Here is a 6112-nt window from a genome sequence, read left to right as displayed (position 1 = left end):
TAATATGTAGTAGGAAAAAAATTGCATATCAAATTATTAAATGAACATGCTCAAGATTTATTAATTATGTATTTTCTTAATGAGAAAAAAATATATCGGTTAAATAATTTTTTAAATGGTAAAATAATAATTTTAGATATACGTGTGTGCACGGAATCTAATCTAGTACATCTCTATACTTTACATTTTTTAATTATTACAAACATTTAGATCGTGTTTTTGCACCATAAAAATAAAAAGTAATTTTCAGAATCAATATATTCAGAAAAATTCGCAAATGTTCAATAAATTCTAATAAAATATTAATTCCTCCGTCGCTTTTTGTTCTTATGTTTGGTATCATACATGTGATTTAACGATTAATTAATGTGGATTGAAATTGTTTCTATTTTTTTATTTAACATGTTTTTGCCCTAAAGAATTTAGTTGTTAAAATATTGGCAATTTTTTTCGAAAAATATTAAGATATTTATGTGATGATATAAAAGAAATGATTATCAATGTAAAGAACAAAAGAAAACTCCCTAAACAAAAAACATAGAGAACATAAAATGAAGGAGGGAGTATAAATTAAATCTTACAAATTGATTTTCTTACTACTTACGTATCAAGTAGTATTCCTATCAAATTCAATACAATCCTATGCAATAAATTTAGTTCAAATAATCTTTAAATAGTTAGCCCATATATCATTTTCTTTTTCCTTTAAACGATAAGGAAAAAAAAGTGAGGGCAGCTTTCATTCTATTGGCAGTTAGCCACGTATGCAGATTGCAAAACAGCGGTGCTACACGTAATCCTGATTGGCGGTTGGAAATGGACCAATAATAATTTTGATGCAAATGTTTATGATCCCACCTTCACCATCGAATCACACATATGTCATGCGCTCCCATTTTCACTATTCTTAATGCTAATATATCAGTCACTAATTAGCTGGCACGTGCTTTTTGCCCCCATAAAATAAACGGTTTTTTCATGATATGCCCCTGAGGTTTCACGAAATGCACCAAATACACCTGCGCGTTTCAAAATACATAATATACCCCTATTTCTTAAAAAAATGCACTAAATGCCCTTGAATATCTTTAATGACTAACGGCCGTTAACTCCGTTAGTATTAACCTCTAATTGCCTCTAATTAACTCTAGCTAACAAATACAATTGAATTTGAAGCCCAAAATTGAAGAACAATAAATCTGAAAATTCAAGAACAAAACCCAAAAAGTTGAAGAAGAGAATATGAAAATTTGAGAGTTTAATACCTAAAATCGAAAATCTAAACTACAAATTGGAATTCTAGTGGCTCTAATCTCTCTCTAATTTACCCAAATTCTGCTGTTTTTCGCCCTTTGTTGTTGTTGTTGCTGCTATTATATACTCACGAAGAACCCAGCTGCAAAATCTAAAATAGGAAAACCAACAAAAATCAAAATCTGAAAAACATAAAACAATTCCTGCTGCGCTATTCTCTATCTCCTCTAATCGCAGCTGCTCCCTCGAACCAAAAAGAAGAACATAAATGCTGAAGAACAAATTCTAGAACGAAGTTCTAATTTGTATTGGGCGAGGTAGAATAACAGCTAGGAAAGAGAATAGCGCAGGGTAGTTAGAATTAGATTAGAGAATCAGAAACAATTCGTAGATTAGAGTGAATTTCGTCTTCAAATTTTAATTTCTTTTTCGATTTTGTTTTCTTATTTTCGTTCTTGGGGTTGAGTTCTTCTGCAGGAAGAGATATATAGCAGCAGTAGCAGCAAATAGGAGAGTAGAATAGCAGCGATTGGAATCAAGGGCAACCAAATCAATGTCTGTCAACTTGACTTTCCATTCACGAGAGCAGCAAGCACAAATACAACCACCACCAGCAATGGAGGTCCAATCACCCATCAACACCACCTCCGCTTTCAACACTGTCTCTCCTCTTCCGCCGCCCTCAAAGCCTGAAACCACCCCTCCGCCCTTAAAGCTTGAAACCACCCCTCAGCCGCCACATCCTAAAAAATTCGCTCCTGAACCTCCCGATTTCGCCACCGTCCCAAGCTACTCAAGTAACCAACATATATCATGAAGTACATATCTATATGAGTTAGCAATTGATGTTTGATGAAGATGGTTTGAAGAAGGAAATATTGTGGTTGGGTTCACCATTTTAATACCCAGAAAAAGGCGTGAGATTGAGAGGATAGAGGAGAGTGAGAGGAGAGAGGGGAGTTAGAGTTGATTAAGGTTCATTAGGTGTTAATTAGGATTAATTAGACTAATCGGTATTTAATTATGGTTTAATTAGGATTAGTTAGATTAATTAAGAGTTAATGTTAACGGAGTTAGACTTCCGTTAATTCTAGGGGTATTTGGTGCAAATAAGTTTAAATAGGGGTATATTATGTATTTTGAAACGCGCGGGTGTATTTGATGCATTTCGTGAAACCTCAGGGGCATTTCATGAAAAAACCGTAAAATAAAAGCTGGCACGTGCATATGCATAATGCTTTACTTAAAGGTAAAAGCTATTAACATAAAATCTGCTAGTAGAACTGCAGAAGTATACGAAACCGAAATAGTGTCTCATCTATGAACAGGGTCTCTTAAGGTATTTTTCTTACCTGAACTCATATACTTCGAAAATGATGGGGCGGGACGGATGCGGATGTAGGTCCCTCCATCCCCATCCTCACCTAAAATTTTCATCCCCATTCCCGCCCCATCACCCATGGCGGGTACAAAATTCATCCCCATCCCCGCCCCAACAGGTGTAAGCTAAAATCCATCCTCGCCCCGCCATCCAACTGGGTATCCATCCCCGTCTTATCCCCGCTTCATACCCGCGCTAATACCCGCCTAATGTTTCTTATTTAGCAAACATTTACCATATATACGGAGTAATCAAAGTTAACTATAGGAAAAAAAAAACCTTATGACTAAAGTAACCTATATAATCGGAAAAAATACTCGTCATAACAAAAAAATCCAAACAAAAAACATAAAAGTCTCACCTTAATTTATATTATCATCTAAAGATGCAAATAAATCCAAAGTCACCCCATCACCCATGGCGGGTATGAAGCGGGGCGAGTGGGGATGGGGCGGGGCGGGCGGGGCGGGCGGGGATGGGGCGGGTTCAACACAAAATCCACACCCGCCCCATCATCCATGGCGGGTACGATTTTTATACCTATCCCCGTCCCATCACCCGCCAAACCTACCTCCATCACCGCCTACTTGGGACGGATGTGGGGCGGGTCTCCCGCGAAACCCGCCCCACTGACATCCCTACATATGCATAATGCTTTACTTAAAGGTAAAAGCTACTCCGTATTAACATAAAATCTGCTAGTAGAACTGTAGAAGAATACGAAACCGAAATAGTGTCTCTTCTATGGTATGCCCAATTGACAATTGTCCATTTCAATCACGTTCATCGGCATCGGAAGCAAATCGGACGACAAATTATAAGAGTATATATTGATTTGTATGATAGGCTGTTATTAGTCTCAATTGTAAAAAATGATCAATTATTCACTTAAGTGATTTTCTTGTGTAGAGGGTCTCTTAAGGTATTTTTCTTACTTGAACTCATATACATATGTATTTTTCTTACCTCAACATCTCAACTCTTAAAAAAAATGACACGAGGTGGTTGCAAACGACTTGTGAATTGCTGACAAGAAAAGAGTCACCAAAAGTAATTCAGAAAGCATGCTACGGAGTATGATACCCTATTTTTCATTACTTTCAAAAACTCATATTTGACAATAATCGATCCGGAATAAACAAAATATTTAATTTGAAACAAAGTTGAAGGAAAATAATACCGCATGGGTATTTATCTACCTCCATGTTTGAATTGTATATTTGTATTTTAAATACTTTTACTCCATCCATTTAACTCGCGGTGGGGGACGGGGTGGTGGGTGGGTTGTCGTAGTGATGGAAGGATCATGGATGAAGATGATATGGGCGAGAGATGCGGTGAGGGGGAGGGTTTGAGAAATGTAGTAGGCAAAATATTTTCGCACGTAGTAGACGTGAGCTTTGAATAACGATATACAATACGAATTAGTAATAGCGACACAAGATCTTTCTTGTACTTAGGGTACAGTAAATTTATTATACATTTGGATCGGATAACATTTTATAGATAAACTTTTTTAAAAGGTCGTATGGTTCTATTTAAACATTATGAACTGATTTGAACAGATAAATTTAGAGAAAATTTTTGCCACTAAAATATTATACCGAATTAACTTTTAAACATTTTGAATTAGATTTATGCTCGTGAGTTATGATACAATTTTTATCGTTCATCCGCCCAGGTTAAGAGTTTGTTTACACCGTAATTCTTAGGCGTTTTGGAAAACGTCTATGTGTCACGTAGTACTCTTCCCTTTGCGCCACATCATTCACTCACCAAGTGGTATGTCATGTCATGGATAACCAAAAATCAATACAACGAGGTTTGAACTATAGACCTCATGTTTGAATGATAATTCTCATTACCATCTTAACCAACCACCAATTGTGGTTTATTTCTTCACATTAATTTATAAATAAATGTTAACATGAAGTCTAAACCAACTAAATTTTTATTTTATTTTCTATGTTCTATGGAATATTTTGAAAAAATAAAAATAAATAATTAGGACAACTATGAAGAAACATGATGTCATGAATCTCATAAGCATCAACTATAGAAATACCTTGCATGACTGCTTATATCTAATTTGGTGTTATTAATTTGAAGCACTTAGTTCCACTAGAAAATAAATTATACAATTGTAAGATGATCTAATTGAAAAATTACTTGGCATGATAAATGACGTAGTGTGTCTGTGTAGTTGACAAACTTAATTGATGTTTTTCACTTTAAGGTATTCATGCATTTCGTCAAATATTGAGCTCAAGAAAAATCTAAAATTTTAACTATTCAATGTAGCGATCGGGGCATCGCCCGGGCCACACACTAGTTAATTATCTATATCTAGTATTTAAAAAGCAAAACCACATTTGATTAGATGACACGTGTCTCCCATTCTTTCCTCCATCAATTTGATTTTTTATTTTAGTTTTTCTTTGTTGCTTTATATTACACAACTCCAATTGCCTCTTTCACTTCATCTTCCTAATACAACATCAATTCATCAATCTATTCATTCAACATCTTCCACTTCATCTTCCCAATTAACACTTAATATTAATACACTATTTAATTTATGTATTATTTCAACTTTTTGTTATAGTGTACTACTAGTTGTTATTTATAAAATCATCACCAAGATAATTGTAAATCCCATAAAACCCCTACTGCCAAAGCTCATCTCGAATACTCAAGCCAGCTTCGTTCCAGGAAGGCAAATCACAGATAACATTATCATAGTCCAAGAGGTACTTCACACTATGAGGAGAAAACAAGGTTCAAAGGGTCTAATGGCAATCAAAATTGACTTCGAAAAAGCTTATGATAGGCTTTGGTGGTCCTTTATTCGCGACACCTTGCTACAAATGAATCTACCTTTGCTTATGATTAATGTAATCATGGAATGTGTAACAACGGCCTCACTGAAAGTCCTATGGAATGGTGAAACTACACGTGAATTTGCCCCAACCCGGGGCATTAGACAAGGTGATCCACTATCACCTTATCTATTCGTCATGTGTATGGAAAGGCTCTACCAAACCATAGAAGAAGCAATCGTGGCCAAACGTTGGAAACCTATTAGGGCCAATCGAGATGGACCGCTACTGTCAAATCTTTTCTTTGCCAATGACATCATCTTGTTTGCGGAAGCTGACATGGACCAAGCCCACACCATTCACGACTGTCTGGTACGATTTTGTAAAGCTTCAGGGCAACGGGTGAGCCTAGCCAAGTCGAGAGTCTACTTCTCCAAGAATCTCCCTCCTTCGAAGCAAGATGAGATTAGTACTATTCTGGGTATGGAAAAAACGAAGGACCTTGGAATGTATTTGGGTATGCCTACGCTAACAAGCAGAGTCACGCACCAAACTTTCAGTCACCTATGTGAGAAAATAGATCGCCGGCTCTCGGGTTGGAAATCAAAATATCTCTCGCTAGCTGGACGTATTACACTAGCAAAGTCCACCATAACTT

The sequence above is a fragment of the Spinacia oleracea genome, chromosome 6, assembly GCF_020520425.1.
Source record: "Spinacia oleracea cultivar Varoflay chromosome 6, BTI_SOV_V1, whole genome shotgun sequence".
In the NCBI taxonomy this organism is placed as follows: domain Eukaryota; kingdom Viridiplantae; phylum Streptophyta; class Magnoliopsida; order Caryophyllales; family Amaranthaceae; genus Spinacia; species Spinacia oleracea.
Note: the sequence above shows the minus strand (reverse complement) of the source record.